The following is a 27,391-nucleotide window of genomic DNA, read 5'->3' as shown; positions in this document are numbered from 1 at the left end:
TTAATTATATAGTGAAATTATTTGAAGTATTCCTAGTTTTGAACTATGAATTATAGTGAGTCCCGGCGAGAACTGGGCAGGCGTCCCGCCGATACCCTCGGGTTCGCCCTTGGGAGAAGTGGGTGTGACGACCCCACTTCTCCCAAGGGCGAACCCAAGGGTATCGGCGGGCCGCCTGCCTATCTCGCGCCAGGACTCAAAACTTAAAGCAATCAAACGAGATAGATTGAAAGAGCACTATATACAATATATACAATCCCAAAAGTTATATTTACATCTTCAAAAGTCTCGAGTCAAACCACTCTAATATACTACAACCACAACCAGCAGAAGATAGACCCTAAGAAGGGTCCTTATACAAACCACCAAAACAAAAACAAACATCCTAACTATCCAACTATTACAAACAAACTTAACTACACTAGTGTAAGTGCCAAAATCCCCGCGTCGGCCCCTGCTAAGGAAAACAAAAGGAATGGGGTAAGCTAAAAGCTTAGTAAGTAAACAGGGGCGAAAGCATAAATTCACGTAGCAACCATTACACAATAAGAGTAAAGCAAAAGCAGAAAAGAACAACATCATATAATAAGGATACGGGTGGCTCCAAAGCCAATTCATGTGCCATGTATGATCTCCTGCCGACACTCCGTCGACCGCAAATAATAGTCCGTAGAACTTCACTTGTACACCCACCGACACCTTATCACCCTCACTGGCCAGTCACCTCACAAACTTGCCCGGCCGAACGAAATCACAAACTTGAGCTTGAGTCACAAGCTCGGGTCACAAACTTGGTCACCTTCTCGGTGAACCGGATTCACAAAATTGGTTTATAACATGAACCTACAAACTTGGTGACCTCAGACTAAGTTGGACTGACTTCGACCAAGCCCTAACCGGCTCGAATAGTCCAAACAGGTCTTAGATCGGCCCCACGAACTCACAAACTTCACAAAATTCACAAACTTTACTCGAAAGTCGCCCCGAGCCACAAGCTCAAGGGTTTTGGTTCCAAAAGTTTCATATACATATGCCAAGTACAATTATACATTCAAATTAGGGTTTAGGTCGAGTGCGATAAAGTACACCCTCGCCTAAGTACCCTTTCACATATCTCAAACACATAGCAAAGAAAACACACCAAACTGGCCTGAATACTTACCCAAAATACCGAAAGTAGTACGAAAGCAAAATCGCTTCGCGCGTTCGCTAGTAGTGGGCCCCACCGGCTCCGCCTAGCTCACCGCTGTCTGAAATAGAAGATTTTATCACAAACGGCCACTAACATGCCCAAAACAAGCAAAACGGCAAAACGACACGCGCGCACGTAAATATGACGGACGGAAACGGAAACGGCAGATTTAATACTCATTTCTAGTTTACCCATAAGTTGAGCTACGAATATCGGATTAAGGCGTATGAGATGCTAAATCGAAGCTTAAAGGATGAACAACAACTGTTATGAAGACATCCAGAACTGAAACTGGAGGCTTCAGTCCCAAATGAACCAATCACAATCACTTACGAAATCTGGCCAATGCACAAATGGTCAGTTTTGAGTGCGAACTGTTTTCTATGCTACACATGGTCAAAAGAGCTGAAAATTAGCAGTTAGATAGTTCATTCCAAATGGAACAACTTTCATGAAGGTCGGCAATCCAAATTCGGAACGGAAATTGGTCATCAGGACCAAAACAGATCTGACCAGAAAATGGTCATCTTCACAGCCAGGCCTTATTTGCTCGGCTATATCTCAGGTTATATAAATCCGATTCATGAAATTCCAAGGGCGTTGGAAAGCTCTGATATAAGGCTATAAGTTTGGTGTTTTGGTCGCAAGCCCAAACAGCTTGTAACCCAGTCAAATGTGAAGCCAAAGTTCCAGTCGTAAACTTTCCAAAAACGTAACAGAATTTGCTGGTCAAAACAGGTCTGAGTATTTCGTTTATAGCTCAGGATATACTAATCCGTTTAACCTGAAAATTTACAGGAATATCCAGGACTTAAGGGGCTACAATGTTGAAGAAGGAAACTTTGTCCAATTTTGAATGTAACAAGGTCAAAAATGCAAGACACTATACCAGAATTGCAAAACAGGATCACAAACCGTATTTGACCTTAATATGCGGTAATGGCACCAAATTCACTACGGTTATCGGATGGGGGTGTAAGACCCACCATTTCAAAGCTATGGAACAGGGCTACAACAATGTAGAAGGTCACTCAGTCCAAATCCTAGCACAACTAGGTCAAATATGCAAAATACGAACCCAGAATTACCAAAACAGGTTTACAAATCACACAAAACTGTAATCAATATAACTCAGTCTATACAAGTCCAAATGCCAAAATTCCAAAGGCATAAGATAGCTAATACATCCAGCTACATTTCATCAGAAGACACCAACTTCAAAATCCAAACCAATTCCAGTCAAAACAAACGATTACAAGCGCAGTTTTCACATTCTGAGCAACCCAGGACAGCAACAGTAAAAACGACATAACTCACTCTACACAAATCCAAATGACCTGAAATTTTGCAGGCACTTCAAACTCATCAATACCTACAACTTTCATGTTTTAAGCCAAGGCCAATTTGGCCTCTAACATGGTGCAATAAATTCGGGCAGAATGTAGCTTCATGAACCCTAACTTTCCAAAATTTATTCCAAATCCAAAATTGGTTGCAAATATCAATCATTTCCATCCACTAGAGTCATAACCCCTCATTATCAATCATCATAAACAACCACAACACCATAATCCAATTAAACCAGAAAAATCATCAATAAAATCAAAACTTCACCAAATCACTTCAAACCAAGATAAAACCAGAAATTTCAGCACTTTAATCACTACTAATCATATCTTAAGCATCAATAGGTGTAGGTGGAAGTTTAAGCTTTACTTACCAAGTAAACAAGAGAGGGGAAGATGTTGGACACCTTAGCTCTTCCAAAAAACTTCACTAAAACACTCACTAGCACCAAATGGAGGAATTTGATGGAGTAGAAACTAGCTTAAGCACTTGAGTTGGATGATTTGAGCTTGTTGGAAGCTAAAATGGTGAAGAGCTCTCTTCCTTTCTTCCTTAAGGTTGGTCGGCCAAAGAAGAGAAAGAAATGGTGATTTTGTGGTAAATTTTAAGATATTTAACCACTTGGTCAAAAGGTCAAAACAAAAGAATAAAAATCATAAAGTCCACCCAATGATCTTGTGACACTTGGCATCTCATTAAATGCAATTCAATCCTTTCTTTTCTCTCTCACATCAATCATTTCACACACTCTACTTATCTCTTAACACCCGATAAATTTTACACAGTATCCGGAATTTAACCTAATTGGCCGAATTTTTCCGAACTTTTCGCACTAGTGGGTCCCACGTCCAATATACGTTCTTATGTTCTCAAAAGCTAACCGATACTTGAAAAATCATCTATAACCCATATTTACTCATGAAAATTATCCTGGAGATTTTTCTAATAAAGAAAATGCGGAAAAAGGCGGGCGATAAATAACTCCACTTAAACTTTCTAATATTGTAACACTAGAGGTTTGCTAATCATTCAAACTTACTAAACCTTTGTAATTAAAACAAATCCTATATTTACTTACGTCAAGGCACACACTAGAATACCGAATATAAATTATAGCTTGAACCTTATAATAATAATACGTAAACTAGGATTTCCAAACTTAACCGAATTAGGGTTTCCTTCCTAGCCATAAAACCCTATTTTTTCCATACCGACTATCAACTAACCCTAATATCGACTTACGATCGGACTGGGGCCTCACAGTGGGGCTGTCATAGTGTGCCTTCTTCTTTGTTTGATAAGGAATTTGTGAATGTGTAAGAGTGATTGTTGGTCATTTTTTCTTCAGGCGATCAAGAAGGTCTCGAAGAGAATCCCGAAGCGGATTGTTAAAAACTTCCTCACTCACTTTCGTTTTGCCTTAGTGAGTGTCAAGTGCATGAATTTGTTGCTAAGTACTTGACTTGCTTCTTATCCGTTACGTGAATTTGGAATTTTGAGACGAGTGTGTACTTTACCGCACTCGTTCTCTTTCAAACGAAATTATATTCAAATTTTGCTATGTGAATTCATATTCGACTTGTCCGAAGTGATGTAGATGTGATTTGTATTTGTGATTCGTATTTGGAATCGTCGATTGGAGCGCTACTCATCGACTTATATTCATATTCGTATTCGGGGGACGCTCAAACTCATAGGCTAACCTTGCGACTCGAGTCGGCATGGGCTTGGTCGGGAAACTTGGTGAACCATGAGATATTTGTAAAGCTTGATCTATTTGAGAGATCTCACTTGGCATACTCGAGTAGTGTCACCTTTTAAATGATGAGTGGGCCCAGAACAAGGGGTGTAACAGTGAACGGGATTCGTGAAATAAAGCGGTGTTCTACGGACTAAAAATACCTACCCGGATGACGGAGTGTCGTCACGCAGAGGTATATGATCGAGGCTCTGTAAAGCAAGTGGAACCTAACTCCTGAGAGCTTCCGTATCCTTATCAAGTGCGTTTTGTGTTATTTTGTGAATTACTTGAATGTTATAACTTTATTTCTCGTATGAGTTTATTGCTACTTGAATTACGTGCTTGCATGATTTTCTTGGCCTCACTGAGTGTTAGCTCATCCCATTAGTTTTGCTTTCCTTAACAGGGGTTGGAATGGAAGGAATTGTGGAGAACCCGACTCGATAGTCTTTTGATTAGGGTATTAAATATATTTGATTAGACGACTTTTGGAAGTTGTATATTTTGGGGAAGATGATGTATTTTGAATGCTTGTGATGTAAGATTGAATACTTATATATGGAAGCGATTTTGTTTTCAATTCAACTTTTATTATTTGGTTAATTACCTTAATTTGAAGTAGAATGGTATCGAGTCCTAGCGAGAGCTAGGCAGGCGTCCCGCCGATACCCTTGGGTTCGCCCTTGGGAGAAGTAGTGGTGTCATAGTTGGTATCAGAGCCTAGGTTTCATATCTTTGTAGTGTATCTTAGGCTAAAAGTTTAGGATACCGGATCGTGGGATTCAGTTGAACATTAACCTATTGTATTGCAGTGGTTAAAGAGAATTGGTACTCGAGAGTTTCTTAAACGGCATTGGTGGAAAAAAGACTAGGTTTAGAGATCTATTTAGGAGATGCATTAGAAACTTTACTCTTGAGAATAGGGATTAAATGATTTAGTTATACTTTAAGTGATATTTGAGCGAATTAGTGACTTTAAGTTTCTAACCTAAAATTTGTGGTTGTTTTGTAGAGATGGAGAATGGTAACGGAGGTCACGCTGCTAATGGTAATGGGCATGCTAATGGACATGTGGTGCCTCTTAGGTCTATTCGATATAGAGTGCATGGAGGAGAACCTCGTATCCAATATTCGCCTTCTTCGAGGATTCCCCGTTGTCCTTGTAGGACGATGAGCGTCGTCAGTTGGTGAATACCAACCGAGCTTTACTCCAAGAGATAGAGGAGTTGAGCGCCATGGTGGATGCTCAGGGTACTAGGATTGTTGAGCTCGAGGGGACAGTGGTAGATGAACGGGCTAGGACTAAGGCCGCCGTGATGAGTTTCGAAGGACTAGAGCTCGACTGACTAGGGTAGTCGAGGAGGTCCGTGATCGGGCCGCCGGGATTCTAGCTGACACCTCTATGTTGATTGATGAGGTGATGGATGCTGTGCAGAGTCCGGTTCAGGAGGGCACCGTGGAGGATCCGGAGGAGGACCTAGAAGAGAAGGTCCCGCCTGACGGTCCTGCTGAGGATTAGACTAGGAGTGATAAATCTTTTGACTTTTGTAGCTAGGAATAGCTGGGGTGGTGCTAGTTCAAAGGCCATTGTATTTTGCTTAACTATGTGGCCTACTTTTGAGGCACTTGAATCTACTTTTGACGTACATGACTAAATGTTTGTGGCACCTGTGTGCTATATTTTCGTAAATGCCCCGTCACTTGCTAATTTTACAAACCTTGAAGTGTTAATATGCTAGTTGTTTTTATTTCAAATGTTTTTCATGTTGTCTTTTGTTTTTAAAGTGTTCCCTTGCATAATTATTTTATTTTACATTTAGACATACTTAAGACTATGAACGGCCGTAGAAGAGACACGGGGCAACCCCGCACTCCTGAGAAAGATAAGGGATCACAGAAGGAAAGATTAATAGATGGTCTTATGTAATTCAATGGGATCTTAGTGTTGGATATGATTCAGAAATGAACAAGAAGATTAGACCTACCAGTGTTATAATGAATCGACCTAGTTGGGTACCTAGTGAGTTTCCCCCCTGTAGGATTTAATAATTATTCTTGTGTAAACCCTAGTTTCATGAATGGTATAAGTAAAGTGTGATCGCTTGCCCTATGATTTGGAGGTTGGACTCCTACGGGGGATCAGCATTTAATTGTTGGTACAAATTATAGAAAGTGTGAATTTTGGCAGATCTAGTGGACCTAGCAAATAAGGGGTATGATATTATTCTAAGTGTGAATTTCGAGGGTGAAATTCTTTTTAAGGAGGGAAGGAAATGAGGATCCGAATTTTTACTTACTTTAATTCTATTTTACTAGCTTATTTAAATATTTATTCACCCGTTTTCTCCGAATAATTTATTTCAACCATTTTAAATCCATTTACACAAAACAATATCTAACTTACATTTTTAAGACGTCCCGTTAGTAAATTTAATTTTTCGAAAGCTCGTTTAGTAAGAAATAACAAGTATACATTTTTCGAGGCAATATTCGATCCGAGAGTGCAATGATCTTGGAGATTTGAGGACTCATGTTTTATTCTTAAAATAGTTATTTTTATAATTATTTACCCTAGAGTTAGTTAATTATATCATCATTGCATGAATTTCTTTTAAATTCCGCTTTATCGCGCGCGAATCGGAAGTTCGCGTAAATCGAGCCGAAATGGCTAAGTGGAGATTTAAGAAACTTATACTAGACTACTAAGGGGGAATAATTATAGTGTTAAAGGAATTACATTGGGGGTTTAGTGCACAAGTGAAACAAACCCGAAAAAAAATGGCGATACGAAACTCGCGCGCACACTATTCAAAGTTGACTTTTGCACATTTTTAACTTAGCTTGTTCAACATAGTTCTTTGGAAAATTGGAGGCCAAGAAACCGTCACTTACTTCACTCTTTCAGCCGGCCAAGAAAGAAAAGAAAAGAAAAGAAGAAAAGCTTCTTTATTCTTAAACCAATCTTGCTCCATTTCACCTCCAACTTTGCAGCCAACCTCAAAACCACTTGGAGATTCATTTAAGCTTGGTGAAAGGCTTCATCTTGTGGTGATTCTTGGAGCTTTGGTGGTGGAAAATTCTGATCTCATCTAGGTTCAAAGAGGTAACCTTCATCCTCTTTAGATCTCTCCATTTAATCAAAGTTTAGTAGTGGATTTGCATGGGTTTACTACCCTAAGCAAGAAACTAGGTAGAGGACTTGAGGAACTCCCTTTATCTTGCTTTAAACTTTAAGATAGTGGACTTGGTGGGACCTTTAGGTAGCTGCCTTGAGGATTGAATGTTGTTTATATGTTAAGTGAGTTGATTATGGTTAGAAAAGTGAAAGGAAAATCGAAGGAGAGTGGCGCATGAAGATGGCCGAATCTGTCCAGTGAATTTCGTGCATGCATTTCAGATTTTTGTTGGTTGTTTGGCTGTAAAATTGGCTGATATATGTTGTATATCGTGTATAGAAAGTATCTACCAAAAATCATTTGATTTGGTTGAGCAAAACTTGAATTTTCGAAATTGGAAGAAATCTGGAAATGGGTTCTAGCTGTCCAAATAGTAACTCTTTGATTGAACATATCTCTTTGTACAAAAGTCAAAATTGAGCGTCGTTAGCTACATTCAAAAATATACATCTATAGCTTTCTAACGGTATAAAAATCACTTGCTAGTTCGACCTGAGTGAACTGCAGTGAATTGATAAAGTCAGCTGTTCTGTTCTGTCTGCCTGTTCCATTCGAATGTACATGAGAAGCTGCAATTTGTGCCTTGAATTCAAAGTACTTGTGAACTGATTTTGGAAATATTTCCTTTTGATGAAATGAAATATTTTGAACCTAGTTTCTAATGCCACCAACCATTTATAATTTGAACTTGTATTGAGTGAGATATGGCCTGATTTTGAAAGTGCGATAATGTCGGAAAACTGGAAAGCTTTTCCTTCTTACTGGCTGACTGATCTATTTTATTGTGGGATGTTTTATTTCGAAATGTTTGATGTCAATCAACCATCAAGTGTTTATTAGAGGTTTCTAGGACCTTGGTTTTAAAAATGAATTGAATTTGGACTGATTTCATTGTGCAAAATGTTTGAAAAAGAAAGAAAAACAAGAAGGCAGATTAGCCTTGAAACATTTTTTGAATTTTAGTCGTTTTGTTAACTACTTTCCCACGTAGGTTTTTGTGTAAAATTTGATACAGGGGTAGTCCATATATAGAGGTTTAAGTGTACCAAATTTTGTGTATTTTCAATGCCATTTTGATGGCCAAATGGTACCTCAAAGATGCTTTCTCAAATCGGGAATTTTACAGAACAGGTCATGAAAGTTGACCAACTTTGAACTGCTATACCTTGATGATCAAAACTCCAAATTTAATTCCATTTATTGTGATTGAAACCTTGTTTGGAACTATTATTGTGTTGTGAATTTCAAAGGCTAGTTCACCTTTTATGAATTATGCCGAATTTCCAAATTTTGCTGAAAAACAAGATTGGTTCAAACCTGTCTTCTTGGAACTGGAACTTTGAGCTGAAAAATGAATGCTTTCCATTTAGAATCTTGGAAAAGTATCTTCTAGGAACTTTTAATACCTTGGATCTAGTTTCTAACGGTACTAAGTTTTCCAATTTTAGACCTACTGAGTACAAGATCCGATTTTTCTATGTTTGACGCGCAAAGCTGAAATTTGCCGATTTCTTAGAAAATGAAAATTTGGGAACTTGACTTCTTATCTTGATATTGATATAGCGTTTTGAACCCAATTTCATGGAGGATATAAGTTTCCTTAGTAACTTTAAAATCCTCACTTTTGAATCTTGACTTTCGATGAAGTGAAACTCTTATAAAGACATTGACTTGAATTTTAAAGCAAGTGTGCGCTCTTCTTTGTTTGATAAGGAATTTGTGAATGTGTGAGAGTGATTGTTGGTCATTTTTCTTCAGGCGATCAAGAAAGTCTCGAAGAGAATCCCGAAGCGGATCGTTAAAGACTTTCTCACTCACTTTTGTTTTGACTTAGTGTGTGAGGAACCGTAAAATTTTCTTATTTTATATTACTTTATTTTATTTCCTCGCATGCATTTTCTTCACTATACCCTATTATATTGATTTTTCAGAGATTTTATAAGTGAGTAGAGTTTTTAAATCATTTTCCTAGTTTAAGTTTGTTCATATTAAGTTTGAAGCATATTTGGACGTGGGACCCGTTAGTGCGGCAAATGCGATATATTTTTGTCAACTAGTTGAAGTTTTGTATTAAGGGATATTATTTTACAAGGTGCTAGGAGATAATTAGAGGTTAGCTAGATAGCTTAACCATTGGGAGAAAGAAGATAAGATTGGATGTTGGACATGACTAAGTTTTCTCACCTTTACTAAAATCAGATTTTGACCCAAAATTTCCTCACTTTCTTATACTTCTTGGCCGAAAATAGGGAGAGGAGAAAAGAGAGAAAACCTTCATCTTATGCTTCAATTTCTTGTCCAAATCTTGAGTTCCAACCGATTAAATTGCAAACTAATCCATAGAAGTTGCGTAGGAAGATGGATTGCCATCTTGGAGTAGAGTGTTTTGGTGGTTCAAGCTTCCTAGGGGTTGTTGTGCTTCTCCAATTCTAGGTAAGGTTGATATTAGTTTATAGTTGTGCTACTTATTGGTTTACAAGTAAAAGTTATGGCTTGTTTAGGTAGATTTCATGATTTTAGTAGTGGTTATAGTAAATTCCAGCTTTGTGGTGTAAGTTTCAGTTTTGGTTGTGGAATGGATGGTTGTTCTTGGTGTTCATGTGTAGTAATGCTTATGCTTAGTTTAAGGAAGTAAATTCATGGTTAAACCTTGTTAGTTTTGTAGCATATAACATTCGGCCAGCATGAAGGGTTTGGATTAGGGTTTTGGTTGATGAACTTATATGTAATCTTGTGTTAGTGATGAAGCTGCCCTGCTTTTGACTTTTTTGATTCGTCCATGTTAGAGACTAATTCAGGCTTAGGTCAAAACATGAAATTGTAGGAAATGGTGTTAAATAGCTGCCTACAAAATATCAGCTCAATCTGAGCACTGTAGCATGTGAAATGACAAAAATACCCTAATTGCCAAGTGCCACATTTCGCAGACAGTTTTGAGATTTCACATTTTTGGCTTCGTTTTTTCACTTTGATCCATATCAAATCAGCCTTTGGTCAAAACATAAAACTTCTAGCCCTATATTTTAGATTTTCAACGCATCTGAAAATGCCTCAATCGGAATTTTGTAGTTTGAGTTATTGCCATTTAAATCCAGTGTTGACAACCAGACTAACAATGAAATTCTGCAAATTCGACCTAGATCAACTATGAACTGTGTGATGCCCCCACTTCTCCCAAGAGCGAACCCTAGGGTATCGGTGGGATGCCTGCCTAACTCGCGCCAGGACTCAATACTTAAAATGAGAAAATAGATTCCACGCTAAAAGAAAGCTCTATTTACTCTATTACAGCTTCAAAAGGTGCATAGACTAGTTCATCAAGTCATACATACCACGAGTACCAGAAAGTAAACCCTAGAAAAACTGATAACTACAACGACCACGATAACTATATACATCTTACTAGTCAACTTATAACAAGTACAAATTCAACTCATCTATAATCAAAACATTAAACATCTTCCCGAGCGATCCCCGCGTCGGCCCCCTACTAAGGAAAACAAATAGAATGGGGTAAGCTATATGCTTAGTGAATAATCAGGGGTAAAAATGTAAACTCACATAATTAAACAAGTAAATCAGGATATTTCACATCAACAACAGAAAAGTAACATCACAATGGTAGGATATGGGTGGTTCCAAAACCAGTTCAATTCCTCGAGCTTGAACGCCTGTTGACACTCCGTCAATCAAAGTACTCATGGTCCGATGTGTGACGCCCCCACTTCTCCCTAAGGTGAACCAAAGGGCATCCGCGGGACGCCTGCCCAACTCTCGTCAGGACTCACTACAATCCTTAATTCAAAAGTTCGGAATACTTCAATAACTTCAATACATAATAAAAGTACTTCAAAATATCTCACACTTACAATTAATCAGCTATCAAGCTTAATACAACCCAAAAGAATATTTACTACAGCCATCTACTGTAATACAACTTAAAGTCTTCAAAAGAAAGCAATCTAGTACTATTCACGAGCACTCTTGGTCTCGAACCCTGTTAAAGAAACCTAAAACATGGGATGAGCTACACAGCCCAGTGAGGTTCCAAGACACTCTAGCAGTTCTAATAAATCAACTAATTGAGCATACCGCATGTATGGTTCAGGGTTGCACGTTGACATATGAATATGAGACAATTATCATTCTACAAGTAATTTGATCATATCACAAGTATAGCACATTTGCATGAAACGGTTATCATTATACAAAATAAACACACATTTGAAGGATATGGTGTTCCAGTGGAACCATTTCGGTCATCTGCACCTTATGACTTTCGATCCCCATGGTACGGTCTAGCCATCGCCTTATCCCTCCAGTGGTAATATTCGAGTACACCGAAACAGTGGTCCAGGGTTCCAACCTACCCGACCGAGCCCAGTCCTATCTCGAGTAGGTCAGTAATCAAGGGCAGGGTCCAAGTTCAGCTTAGAGCTTACAACATGCACAAGTAATCAAATAACTTGTCGAACGGTAAAAATTTATTCTTTTGGTAGGTCGAGTGAGATAAAGTACACATTCACCTTAAAATGGTGGATAATTTCATATGAGTAATTACTAGCAACAATTAACACATAAACACGTAAGCAATATTTGATAATTTCATGTGAACATGTAATTTACGGTAATCAAGTAATCAAGTACCAAGTAATCAAGTAGATAGGAAAACGGTAAGTAATTACGGTAAACGGTTAACGGTTGACGGTTGAAGGTTAACGGTTAACGGTAGTAATCACGGTTAATTGGTAGACATTAGTCATTTTAATAGGCCGCCATTGGCCGTTTCTCCCTTTTACCATTTAAGAGTTGAGGAGATTCACTCCAATCGACTTATGCAACCATAGCATATTTAATCATTACATAAATATGCAAATCAAGTATTTCATGTCGAGTAATTCAAGTATACCTTACTTAAATATGCATGAGTGTGGTAAATACTTAACATGTAGCACTTAACACTTAATGATCATGGAATAAACATGTTATAGACTTATTCAAATTACGTACTCCTATATGGAACACTCACCTATTCAATACAAGAAAGTAAAGTACAATCGGGTGTTCAGGCGCCTCCTGTGAGATCCTCTTGCGGGTCTCCTTGAGTGCCAGAGCAAATAATAACTAACTATCACACACTATTACTTAAAAACTCCTAATTATCAAGGAAAATTGTACTAGTGTACCATCTAAGGAGAATTCATTAATTGAGCCTTAATTATTCATAATCGAGGCTCGGAAGTGGGTTTGAAAAACACAAGAGAAATCTGATTTTCGCCTTTAAAATCAAGTGTAAAACGGTCTAACAATATCGGAGGAAAATGGAGAGTTTGAAACCGTCAATTTCCTTTAAGTTCGGAAATTTCAGATTCGGCAAGCAAATTTTGAAAAATCAGATCTCCTACTTCCCAAGTACTAAAAGTTTCTAGAAGACAATTTTCCATGATTCCAAATGGATGACATTCAAAATTTGGCTCAAAGTTAATGACTTGAGTTATCAAGACAGATTTGGGTTGGTTTTTGGTAAAGTTTGGAAATTCGGCAAAATTCACACATTCTAAACTAGCCTCTGAAATTTGGAAATCTATTAGAGTTGCAATCCAAGTTTAAAACACAAAAAGTGGAATAAGAATCAGAGTTTTGAGCACCAAGATATAGTAGCTCAAAGTTGCTAAAAAATCAAAACTTTTAGGAAATTTCCAGGTTCAAATCACAAACTTTGGGACTTTGGTTAAGCATTGAAATGGACTCAGAATGGCACCAAATTTGGCAGTATTACACTACCATGTAAGGGGTATTCCTCTGTCAAATTTCATGAAAAAATACATACAGGAAGTCGGTTAACAAAATCACGAAAATTTCTAAATTTTCAAGGCAAAGCTGCCTTGTGCTACCATTTCCCTTTTCTAAAACATTTGGCCAATGAAAACATCTCAAATATGGTTCATTTGTGTAGAAAAAGTCTAGGAAACATCCAAAATATATTTGGTAGGTGATTAACACCAAGAATTTCAAAACAACAAGTCCCAATCAAGATTTAGGCATTTACTAGTCAAAAAGAGGGTTTTTTACTCACTGCATCAGTTTCGAAATATGGCCACAACTCACTCAATTCAACTTGGAATTGAGCATGGTTGGTGGTATTGAAAACTAGATTCATAAAGCTACAATTTCTCAGAAGAAATAATTTTCAAAATCTGTCCACAACTAGCTCATATTTGAGCATCAATTTGCTGCTCAAAACAGAGCTTCCAGTGAACTAGCGAAACAGGACAGTCAAATTCAAATGATTGGTACAGTTTACTCGGGTGGAATTAGGATGTGAATTTTATACCAATGGAAATATGGGAATGTCTAGTTTCCAGTGCCACAAACGGCACTCAATTTTGACATCGGACCAAAACGTTATGGCTGAAACAAAAAGACTGCCTGAGCAATCCGGGAACAATTTCCAGTTCTGCCATACTTTGGAAATCAACACATTTGATCAACCAAATCATGTTATTTTTCAATGAAACTTTCTACACAACTCATATAATATGTATACATCATAAAAAAGTCATTAAAACCTCAAAAATTTGCACTAATGTGCACAAAATTCATAAGGATAGAATCGGAATATTTTTGCTTTTCACCTCCTTTGAGTTTCCTTTCATCAATACAACTTATTTCCACTAATTTAAGTACTAAACCAACATTAATAATATCAAAACTCATGAAATCAGTCCTCAAGTCATTGTGGGAGTTCATAGAACCCACACACCAAAATCCAACATAAATAAAGCTACCCACATGGAAATACAAGCTTATAAGTGCAATACTACTTCTATAAACTAAGATTCAAGATCGTCATTACGTCCTTAGATGATCAAGATCAGAAATTTTTGGTCACTTTGAGCCCCAAGAAACCGTGGAAATGAAGCTTTCTTCCTAGCTTAAGTGAATCTCCAAGTTGTTTGCAAGTTGTAGTTAAATTTTGGAGTGATTTGGATGAGAAATGAGGGAGTTGTTGAAGAAGAATTTTGGTTGTCTTCTTCCTTGGGGTGATGCACAGCTGGTAGAGGAGAAAAGAAAGGTTGTTGCAGCTGCAAAAGCTTCTTGAGTAAGCTTAAGAATGTGTGGCTAAGAATTCTCCAAAAGTCAACCAAGACTAGTGCGCGTACGCGCGCGTTTCCTCTCGGGTTTGTTTCACTAGTGCACTAAACCTCCAATGCACTTGTATTCATACTATTATTATTCACTCTTAATAGTCTAGAATAAATTCCTTAATTCTCCAATAAACTGCTCCGACTCGATATACGCGAATTTTCAATTTTTACGTGCTACGGCGAAACCTCGAAGAAATTCTTATAACGATAGTACTACTACTAATACTTGAGTACTTAAACCTAAAAATACCTATTTTTAAGACTGATGTATAAGTATCCAATTTTTCAAACTCCCTGTATCCCCAAATCGATCACTGTCTCGAAAACGCGTATTCACTATTCTCACTAAACGAGGTTCCAAAATTTAATTTCCATAACAAGTCATTTTAAAAATACATGAAAGTCATAGTTCCATGTAATTGGGTCTAAAAAGATTAGAAAATAATATTCGGGACAAACAGGCAATTAAATATTTAAATAACCTTGTAACAGGAGTTTAAAATAAATAAATTCTTTTCGAGTCCTCACGACTTTCTTAATCTACTATTGATCATTCTTATTATTTTTTTTAAAATTAATACACTCAATTCAAATATAGTCTTGAAAAATGTGTACTCGTTGTTCTAAACTAAACGAGTTTTCGAAAAGTAACTTTTCTAACAAAACGTATTTAAAAACATAAGAGAGAAGTTTTTTTCATATAAATGGATTTTAAATAGTCGAATTAAATAATTAATTAAGCCAGTAAAATAAAATAAAACAAAGAAAATTTCGGGTCTTCACACGTAGACTCCACTTAACTTTCCCCGTTCACCTTATCAACCCCCGCTAGCCAGTCAACAGCACATAGCAGCTCGAGCGAAACAAAATAACTTAGCTTTCATCAAAACTTTAACAAGCAACTAAATCCCAAGTTTAGCATGGAACAATCTTCGATCAAGCCTCAGCTGGCTCGAATAGTTCGTCTAACCCTTGGGACCGGGATGGAACCAAGCCCTGAGATATCCGATCTCTCAATAGATGGTATCTCTCAACAAAGTACACAACAAAGTACTTACCCCAAACAGCACATAGCAAATGGGGTTCAATTCAAGTCATGTAATCACCCCCATTAGCATACAGGAAAAGGGTGATACTCAAGCCATGTAATCACCCTCATCAGCACACAGCAAAAGGGTGATACTCAACATAAGGCATGCATTCTCACATAGGAAATCAAAACAAATTATGGGTTTAGGTCGAGTGAGATAAAGTACACCCTTGCCTAAGTACCCATTTAACATATACAAAACACTTTAACAATTCCACATCAATAACAACCCAATTACTCACTTGATAAAGCTTGGCACGAAAACGATACAATTCACTGAGTTTGACCGTCACCGTCAAAAGCCTCACAATCTGTATTGACAGATTATATACACACATAAGTGAAACGACCATACAATAGCAGTTTATAACTTAAACAATCGAAAACGGTCGAAAATGGTCAAAAATAATAAAAAAAGGTCAAAAATGACGTTAAGGCCAAAAAAATGTCGAAATTGGCCGAAACGGCTGGAATGGTAACAAAATAACAAAAGTAGACCTAAACGGTCCAAAACGGCAAAAACGGTTGAGAAATGCACTTGCGCGTGTGTGGAAATGAAAATGGTACAAAACGGGTTACACGATTTTGCCCATAAATGGAGCTGTGGTTATCGGATCAAAATGTACTAGGTAGTGTCTCGAAACTTAAACAAAATGTTACAACTTCCGTGAAGACACCCCGACCCAGTTTTTAGTGTATTCAAGTTAAATTTGCAAGATACAGAACTAGAACTCTAAAGGCTAGTTTATCTTTCTCGTGAAAATTTGGCGGCATGCCCCTTGTGTTTACACATTTTCCAGCCATTTATGGCTTCAATATTTTCTTCAAACAGTCCCAAAGTCACACATAAAATAACCTCATTTCAATAGCCATTCAATAGGCTCAAAGTCATACAAATACAAAATTAAACTAGGTATATGTCCGGAAATGAAATGTAAGGCCTAAATCAAAAGACAGATTTTCCGTCACTTAGCGTAACGAGCACAATCGAAGCTACGGTAATTGGATTGTGGTACAATTGATACTATTTTGAAGCTAAGACAAAGGCCTACAACTTTTATGAAGACCACTCAGTTCAGTTCGTAGTGTAGCAAGGTCAAAATCTCAAGTAACAGAACCAGAATCTCACATTCAGGCTTGTTAACCGCCTTATTCGTAAATGACAAAAACTCAGGCTACCGAAGTCCAAACGAGGTGATTTTAGGGGCGTTGGAAAGATAAGACATAGCACTACAACTTCCGTGTTTTGGGTAAAAGCTAATTCAGTACACATTAGGGTGAACATACACGGTTAGTGTTGTGAAATATCAAAATTGTCCATTGGACTAAACCTGTGAGAGTCAGGGTTATTTTTTGTCTTTTCACTGGCTACATTGATCCAATTGAGCTGTACTTTTGCAGGAAACTTTAAAATATCATTCTCTACAACTTTCATGTTTTATGTTAAGCCTAATTCGGCATCTAACATAATGAACTGGAACCGGCAGAACTGAAGCTACAATTTCTAGAAATCTGGAATTTTGTTATATTCAAGCTATAAGTCACATTTTTACCTTACAACTACCACTACTTTCTCCTTTACAAGATTATATACCATATATATACATCATATAACACCTAACCCACAAGAAATATAAGTGAATCAATCAAAACCCTAACTCCAAATCATCACTCCAATCATCAAAACCATTTGAAACAAGCATCACAAGCACAATTCTAACATTAATACCCAACTTAATCATGATTAATGGAGAAAGAAAGGTTGATCAGCCATTTTACCTCAAGACAAGAGCTTGCAAGAAAGATCCTCCACTTTTTCTTGAAATTTTTGGTTCCTTAAGCTTCCCAAGCTCCCAATCTAGTGATTAATCGGTTTAGATTTCTTGTTTTCTCACTTAAGTGGATCAAACTCAAGATGGATTGTGGTTTCTTTCTCTTGTTTTTTCCCTCCAAAGCCACGACCAAGACCAACAAGAAATGAAGAAAAATCATCTAAAAAGAAAGATAAGAAGGTAGGAATTAAGTTGGTCAAACAACCATGGAATGATTGCCACTTGCCGCGATGAGATTAGCTTTTAAAATTTTCTTTTCTCTCTCTTATTTTGGTCCACAATTTCGGTTGGCTTAAGGAGATATTTAGGTATGATTTTGTTCAATTAATAATAAGGAGATTAAGGTAATAAAGTATGGGTCAAGTGGTGCACTCAGTCGGTAACGAACGGTACACTTCGGTTGTGAGAACCCGTAATTTTTCCTATTTTCTAGGGTTTTTCTCGTTAATGGCATGTTTTCTGGATTTTCTTTATTAGGAAAATTTTTCCCGATTATTTTTGTGAGTAAATATAGTTTTTAGATGATTTTTCTAGTATCGGATAGGTTTTGAGAAATTAAGAGCGTATACCGAACGTGGGACCCGCTAGTGCGGAAAGTTCGGAAAAATTCGGCCAACTAGGATAAGTTTTGGATACTGGATTTAAATTACCAGGTGTTATGAGATAATTAGAGGTTGTTATATCGATTGGTGTGAGAGGAAACAAAGAGATATGTATGCATTAAATAGGGTGACAAGTGTCACCATATGGTTGGTTGTACTTTATGACCACTATTCATTTTCTTACCAATTGACCAAATAAATAAAAAAATTACCAAAAATTCACCATTTTTCTCTTCATCTTGGCCGGCCACTTCAAGCAAAGAGAAAAGGAAAAGCTCTTCAAATTCTTGCCTCCATCTTGCTCAAATTCAACTAATCAACCATTTGATCTTGCATTTGTTCCATAAAATCTCTTCACGTAGTGTTTGTGAGGTGTTTGGTGAAGTTGTTTGGAAAGCTAAGGTGACTAGTTGATCTCTCTCTTGTGTTTCTAAGGTGAGTTGTGAAGGAACCTCTCTCCTCCACCTAATGATGGTTAATCCATGATTTGTGGTAGTCTAGGATGTAATTTTGTGGATTATATCTTGATTTTTGGTTGAATTGGTGAAGTTTTATAATTATTGATGATTTTTCTGATTTAATATGATTCATATGTTGTGGCTTGGTATGAAGAGGGGAAATGATCTAGAATAAAGCTAGGAGGTGTAAATGGTGGTTAATTACAAGAAATTTCTGCTTTGGAAAGAAATTTGGAAAGTTAGGGTTTCATTAATTTACATTCTGCCTGGCACAGTACCTCATAGTTAGAGGCCGAATTGGCCTTGGATTAAAACATAAAAGTTGTAGGAAATGATATTTTAGATATGCCTGCAAAATTTCAGGTCAATCGGAGCAACGTAGCTTGTGAAAAGACTGAATTACCCCTGCTGCCCTGTTTCTACCCGAATTTGATAATTGCGTCCGTGATTGGTTAATTTGAGTAGGAATGCTTCTGATTTGGTTGTTGATGTCTTCTGATGAATTGTAGCCTTGTATCTTATATTTCGGATGGATTTGGAATCACCTGATTCGGACTTAGGTAGCCTGACTTATGATGTTTGAACCAGAATGCGGTTTGTGAACCTGTTTTTGCGGTTCTGGTGTAGTATATTGAATTTTTGACCTTGTTACACTCGAAACTGGACAGAGTAACCTTCTATAACTTTGTAGCCCTGTCTCTTAGCTTCGAAACGGTGTATCTTACACCTCCATCTGATAATTGTAGTGCCAATGGTGCCAAAACCGCAAAATAATGTCAAAAACTGTTTTTTAGGTTAAAGCTTAATTCCATTTATGGATTTTTCTGGTTTACTCGAGTGCTTATACATTCTTATGGAACCCTATTTGGTGGTATTTGGAATTGGTTTATGACCGGTAATCGAGTCTTATTGTGCTTATTTGAATGTTTTAGGACGTGACGGTGGTCCAAGACGCTCTTTGGGCGGTGGTTTATGAAATATCATTTGCTTACTTGGTGAGTGTACCACTCACTTGTTGTTTACAATGTAGCTTTGGTATATGTGAACTTGATGCCTTGAAGGCTTATTTGCTCCGTTGAACTTGATTAAGTGAGGGTGTACTTGATCGCCCTCACCCATTTGGTATCTCATATGATTGTCTACTGTTTTACTGAAATGATTGAATGATACATGAACTACTGAATTGGTTCATGAATTTGGTGTCACTTGGACGAGTATCGAACAACCATTACTGATACGACTGAGCTCAACCCCATTGGTAGTCGATTGGATCGAGCCGGCGAGGGTTTGGTCGTGAAAATTGACGAGCCATGGGGACTGTTATATGGAATCTTGTAGTAGTGAGACTCTTGATTCCGGTATACTCGAGTATTACCAATTTTCTACTGTTTGGAGTTCGGATCCGGTAGGGGTATGTTGGGTGGAAGGGATGGAAGTAAAGTGGAGTCTACGGTTGGTTACTCTTAAACATTGATGGAAGGTCAATGAGGTCCGATCAAGAATGCAAACGGGGAAAAGGGCTCTTGAGAGCCGCCGTATCCTTTTATCACCACATTTGATGTGTGCCTTTGTTTACTTTTGATGAATTGGAATGAAAAACTTTATGCTTATGTGAACTTTGCTGCTTGAGTGGTATTATCTCACTGGGCATAAGCTCGCTCTATTCCCTTTTGTTTTCCTTACAGGAAAATAAATACTTTTGGACTGGATTTGCTAGTTGGTTGCCGAATTGAGCTAGTTGGACATATCTTTTGTATAGCTCCTTGATTGAAACCCTAAATGTACTTTTGGAGTCCATTTCCTCTTTTGATTTGGCAAACCATACATGTATCAAATTTTGAATAACTTTTGTATGCCACTTTGGATTGTATATGCTTAATTTCTACACGTAAATGTTGATGGATGCTTGGTGGGATTTTGACGTATCGGTTACTATTCATGACCGGCTCCGGTTTTGTTTTTTTTTTATTTTTATTTTTTGATTTTGACTTGTTTACGCGCGTTTGTATGTTCCGGAACAGATTAGATCGCTCTAAACTTCACCGTTAGTCCTGGCGAGAGCTGGGCAGGCAGTCCGCTAACCCCTTTGGTTCGCCTTAGGGGAAGGTGGGGCTGTCACATCGGTTCAACCCGATTTTCCTTATTTCGCACATACTAGGGTTTTCACTTATAATTCACTATCTTATTATTATCACTTCTAATCATATAATATTTCCTCATCCAAAAGTCACTCTTACCTACCAAATTTGTTCCTCACTCCGTACCGAATAGTCACACTACGGAAAAACGTGAAAACCCTAATTCGCTCTAACTTGAAAACGGACAACGAAAACCCTTACTTCTATATTCATTTACACTTATTGTGGGGTGATTGGGTAGTAGGGCCATAATAAATGAATAATTTCTAAATAAAATGGCATTTTTAAGAAAAACGTGAGGGGTTTTACAATTTCATAAATTGAATTTAGGGTTTCGATTGAAATATGAGAAATTTGAGAAAACGGTCAGTCACAAGTGAAACTAGGGTTTTGATTAGACTTTTAGGGTTTCTAGTCTTTTAAAACAAAACAGGGTTTTAAATCAAACCCAAAGAAATAACTTTAGTATCTTCTTTGAAACAATATAATGTTTTAAAATAAAAATAAACTAAAGAAACCGTAATATCCTCTTTGAGACTAAACAAAAGATGATCCTAAAAGTTGGGGTATCACAATCTCCCCTCCTTCAAAGAATTTCGTCCTTGAAATGGCAATCAACGAGCTAAGGGTTGGAATACTCGAAAATACCTTATTAACGAGTTCATCAGTAGTGGTCAAGATTACCTCAAGAATTGGTCACCTATGTATCGCAATCCAAGATCCAACCGTATAATCCTTATCTCACAGTCTCAATGGTCTTTAAATATCTTGTAAAACGAGTAGAAGGAAACCTCAATACGATGGAAAATAGGGAAGGTACCTTTGGTGATTGCCAATGGGTCTGTCACCTCTTGGCTTCCTATTGCATAGGTCCTTGCCGGCACTTTCGGTCGATTACCCGTGACATTAGTCGGCTTAGACGTGTTCCCTTCTGCCCTTGGCAAATTTCCTTCTTTTGGTAGGTGAGGGCACTGAGCAATCAAATGCTCAACATTACCACATCGGTAGCATTTTCGTACTTGTCCTTTCTTCCAACAATTATCTTCTATGTGATTAGCAGCCCCACAAAATTCCCATGCCATTCTAGGTCCTGATGTTGGACCTCCTCGTGAGGTACCCCTTTGGGTCTCTTTCCCTATATGATTTTTATCAACATTTCCTTGATTTGAGATCCTAGTGGATCGTGGTCCACCTATTTCTCGACCCTTCTTAGGTGGTGGCTTGCTCCCCGAGCTCTGTCCCTCAATATAACTACTTGTATTTGGGTGCCTTCTTTTCTTATCATGAAAGGCCTTTACTTGACTCTTAGTACTTTCAATTCTTTGTGCCTTTTCAATCGCTTGACTATAAGTCTCCAATTGAGCAGCTGCCAGTGCTTCCTGAATCTCCACATTCAAACCCTGAACAAACAAACGAATTCTCCTTTGATCTGCAGTACTAATTCTGGAGCAAAACGAGAGAGTTTGGTAAACTGTGTCTCGTACTCCGCCACACTCATAGTCCCTTGACGTAGGCATATGAACTCATCCTCTCGTCTTTCCTGAAAAAGTGGCGGTAAGTACTTCTCATTAAACTCACGAGTGAAATTAACCCATGTCCATGGGGTTTACTCTCTATCCCATTTGGCTCGAATCACATTCTACCAGGCACGAGCCGCTCCCTCAAATTGAAAAACAGCGAAAACTATCTGCCGTTCCTCCGAGTATCCTAACGCAGTAAAAATGTCTAACATTCGCTCCAACCAACTCTCCGCTATATTCGGACTAGGCCCACCCAAAAATTTTGGCAATAGAAATTTCTAGAACCGTTCTAAGGCACGGTCCTCTCCTTCATGATTTCCAGGATGCTGTACTTGGCCTTGACCCTGTTAGTTGACCATTCGTTCTAATAAATCAGCCATTCACTGTATGGCTGTAACTACCTGGGTTTTGGCTTGTGTATTCGTATTTTCATTGGTTACCCCTTCGGTTCCTTGTCCTCGTCGTCTACCCCCACCACGAGTCTCCATTTGATGGTTTTATAGTTTCTATAATTGGGACAAAATATGGTACAAGATCAAAGTGTTGAAAAGTTATAAAATGCATGAAATAATCAAAAGATCAAAATGTGCACATATATATACTAGTCACGCCAAAAATATACACAATAGAATGCACCATATACACCAAGGGACATTTCAAGTTAGACAAAGTCAAGTGCAGTAAGTACTATATATGTAGGCATTAACATACCACAAGTAAATGACATGTAGGGACAATGCAAGGACAAAATGAAAGAAAACGCGACTTGTCGTCCCATACTCAGTGAAAATTACCCCCGTCCGGTTTCTTACTCCACTTCCCAACGTGCCCGTTGATCTCTTGTACTCACTCTAACCAAACAAAGCCTGTTCATGTTCCCAAAATGCAAGTCTCAAGTACTTAGCAGCGCCTCAACTCTGGAGTACTCAGGTATGAGAATCCAAAATAAGATAATTCACATCTTGAGCTGGCCAGTCCCAAGAGTAAACTATCTACATTCGAAATTCCTACTTGACGTACCTATCTATGGTCCTCAGATACCATGAGAAAGATTTAAGACCTATAGCATTTATGATCCACAACTTATGCTCGAACGAGCACTTAGTCCTTCATACTTATTCACCACTTGGCCCAAGCTCACTCCGCACAGAGACCACGCGAAGCAGGCTCTGATACCACCTGTGACGCCCCTACTTCTCCCAAGGGCGAACCCTAGAGTATCGGCGGGACGCCTGCCTAGCTCGCGCCAGGACTCAATACTTAAAATGAGAAAATAGATTCCACACTAAAAGAAAGCTCTATTTACTCTATTACAGCTTCAAAAGGTGCATAGACTAGTTCATCAAGTCATACATACCACGAGTACTAGAAAGTAAACCCTAGAAAAGTTGATAACTACAACCATCACGACAACTATATACATCTTATTAGTCAACTTATAACAAGTATAAATTCAACTAATCTATAATCAAAACACTAAACACCTTCCCGAGCGATCCCCGCATCGGCCCTCTGCTAAGGAAAACAAATAGAATGGGTAAGCTATATGCTTAGTGAATAATCAGGGGTAAAAATGTAAACTCACATAATTAAACAAGTAAATCAGAATATTTCACATCAACAACAGAAAAGTAACATCACAATGGTAGGATACGGGTGGCTCCAAAGCCAGTTCAATTCCCCGAGCTTGAACACCTGTTGACATTTCGTCAACCAAAGTACTGATGGTCTGTAGACTCCACTTAACTTTCTCCGTTCACCTTATCAACCCCCACTGGCCAGTCAACAGCACACAGCAGCTCGAGTAAAATAAAATAACTTAGCTTTCGTCAAAGTTTTAACAAGGAACTAAATCCCAAGTTTAGCAGGGAACTATCTTCGATCAACTCTAACCCTTGGAACCGGGCTGGAACCAAGCCCTGAGATATCCGATCTCTCAATAAATGGTATCTCTCAACAAAGTACACAACAAAGTACTTACCCCAAACAGCACAGAGCAAATGGGATTCAATTCAAGTCATGTAATCACCCCATCAGCACACAGCAAAAGGGTGATACTCAAGTCATGTAATCACCCTCATCAGCACACAGCAAAAGGGTGATACTCAACATAAGGCATGTATTCTCACATAGGAAATCAAAACAAATGATGAGTTTAGGTCGAGTGAGATAAAGTACACCCTCGCCTAAGTATCCATTTAACATATACAAAACACTTTAACAATTCCACATCAATAACAACCCAATTACTCACTTGATAAAGCTTGGCACGAAAACGATACAATTCACTGAGTTTGACCGTCACCGTCAAAAGCCTCACAATCTGTATTGACAGATTATATACACACATAAGTGAAACGACCATACAATAGCAGTTTATAACTTAAACAATCGAAAACGGTCGAAAATGGTCAAAAATAATAAAAAAAGGTCAAAAATGACGTTAAGGCCAAAAAAATGTCGAAATTGGCCGAAACGGCTGGAATGGTAACAAAATAACAAAAGTAGACCTAAACGGTCCAAAACGGCAAAAACGGTTGAGAAATGCACTTGCGCGTGCGTGAAAATGAAAATGGTACAAAACGGGTTACACGATTTTGTCCATAAATGGAGCTGTGGTTATTGGATCAAAATGTACTAAATAGTGTCTCGAAACTTAAACAAAAGGTTACAACTTCCATGAAGACACCTCGACCCAGTTTTTAGTGTATTCAAGTTAAATTTGCAAGATACAGAACTAGAACTCTAAAGGCTAGTTTATCTTTCTCGTGAAAATTTGGCGGCAAGCCCCTTGTGTTTACCCATTTTCTAGCCATTTATGGCTTCAATATTTTCCTCAAACAGTCCCAAAGTCACACATAAAATAACCTCATTTCAATAGCCGTTCAATAGGCTCAAAGTCATACAAATACAAAATTAAACTAGGTATATGTCCGGAAATGAAATGTAAGGCCTAACTCAAAAGATAGATTTGCCGTCACTTAGCGTAACGAGCACAACCGAAGCTACGCTAATTGGATTGGGGTAAAATTGATACTGTTTCGAAGCTAAGACAAAGGCCTACAACTTTGATGAAGACCACTCAGTCCAGTTCACAGTGTAGCAAGGTCAAAATCTCAAATAACAGAACCAGAATCTCACATTTAGGCTTGTTAACTGCCTTATGCGTAAACGACAAAAACTCAGGCTACCGAAGTCCAAACGAGGTGATTCTAGGGGAGTTGGAAAGATAAGACATAGCACTACAACTTCTATGTTTTGGCTAAATACTAATTCAGTACACATTAGGGTGAACATACACGGTTAGTGTTGTGAAATATCAAAATTGTCCATTGGACTAAACCTATGAGAGTCATGGGTATTTTTGTCTTTTCACAGGCTAATTGCTCCAATTGAGCTACAATTTTGTAGGAAACTATAAAACATTATTCTCTATAACTTTCATGCTTTATGCTAAGCCTAATTTGGCCTCTAACATAATGAACTGGAACCGGGCAGAACTGAAGCTACAATTTCCAGAAATCTGGAATTTTGTTATATTCAAGCTATAAGTCACATTTTTACCTTACAACTACCACTACTTTCTCCTTTACAAGATTATATACCATATATATACATCATATAACACCTAACCCACAAGAAATATAAGTGAATCAATCAAAACCCTAACTCCAATCATCAAAACCATTTGAAACAAGCATCATAAGCACAATTCTAACATTAATACCCAACTTAATCATGATTAATGGAGAAAGAAAGGTTGATCAGCCATTATACCTCAAGGCAAGAGCTTGCAAGAAAGATCCTCCACTTTTCCTTGAAATTTTTGGTTCCTTAAGTTTCCCAAGCTCCCAATCTAGTGATTAATCGGTTTAGATTTCTTGTTTTCTCACTTAAGTGGATCAAACTCAAGATGGATTGTGGTTTCTTTCTCTTGTTTTTTCCCTCCAAAGCCATGACCAAGACCAGCAAGAAATGAAGAAAAATTAACTAAGAAAAAAGATAAGAAGGTAGGAATTAAGTTGGTCAAACAACCATGGAATGGTTGCCACTTGTCGCAATGAGATTAGCTTTTAATATTTTTTTTCTCTCTCTTATTTTGGTCCACAATTTCGGTTGGCTTAAGGAGATATTTAGGTATGATTTTGTTCAATTAATAATAAGTAGATTAAGGTAATAAAGTATGGGTCAAGTGGTGCACTCAGTCGGTAACGAACGGTACACTTCGGTTCAACCCGATTTTCCTTATTTCGCACATACTAGAGTTTTCACTTATAATTCACTATCTTATTATTATCACTTCTAATCATATAATATTTGCTCATCCAAAAGTCACTCTTACCTACCAAATTTGTTCCTCACTCCGTACCGAATAGTTACATTACGGAAAAACGTGAAAACCCTAATTCGCTCTAACTTGAAAACGGACAACGAAAACCCTTACTTCTATATTCATTTACACTTATTGTGGGGTGATTGGGTAGTAGGACCATAATAAATGAATAATTTCCAAATAAAAGGGCATTTTTAAGAAAAACGTGAGGGGTTTTACAATTCCATAAATTGAATTTAGGGTTTCGGTTGAAATATGAGAAATTTGAGAAAACGGTCAGTCACAAGTGAAACTAGGGTTTTGCTTAGACTTTTAGGGTTTCTAGTCTTTTAAAACAAAACAAGGTTTTAAATCAAACCCAAAGAAATAACTTTAGTATCTTCTTTGAAACAAAATAATGTTTTAAAATAAAAATAAACTAAAGAAACCGTAATATCCTCTTTGAGACTAAACAAAAGATGATCCTAAAAGTTGGGGTATCACAAACTGGGTTGACTTGTCTTCATGAAAGTTGTAACCCTTTGTCTTAGCTTCATAACGGTATAAAGTGTACATCAATCTGATAAGCGTAGCTTCAATTGTGACCGAAACGCCAAGAGACGTCAAACCTATTATTTAGCTTTTGTCCTTAAAACTTGGTTTCTAGTTGCATTATTAAGCTTGTGTTGTAATTGGATTATTTTGAGCCTAGTTGAAGGGCTATTGTACTAACCTTGCTTATGTGTGACTTTGGGGCTATTTTGGGGAAAATAATGAAGCCATAAATGGCTGAAAATGGCGAAATACAAAGGGCATGTTGTCCAAAATTTTAGGG

This window comes from Coffea arabica, chromosome 9c (assembly GCF_036785885.1).
Source record: "Coffea arabica cultivar ET-39 chromosome 9c, Coffea Arabica ET-39 HiFi, whole genome shotgun sequence".
Classification (NCBI taxonomy): Eukaryota; Viridiplantae; Streptophyta; class Magnoliopsida; order Gentianales; family Rubiaceae; genus Coffea; species Coffea arabica.
This window is presented reverse-complemented; position numbering follows the sequence as displayed.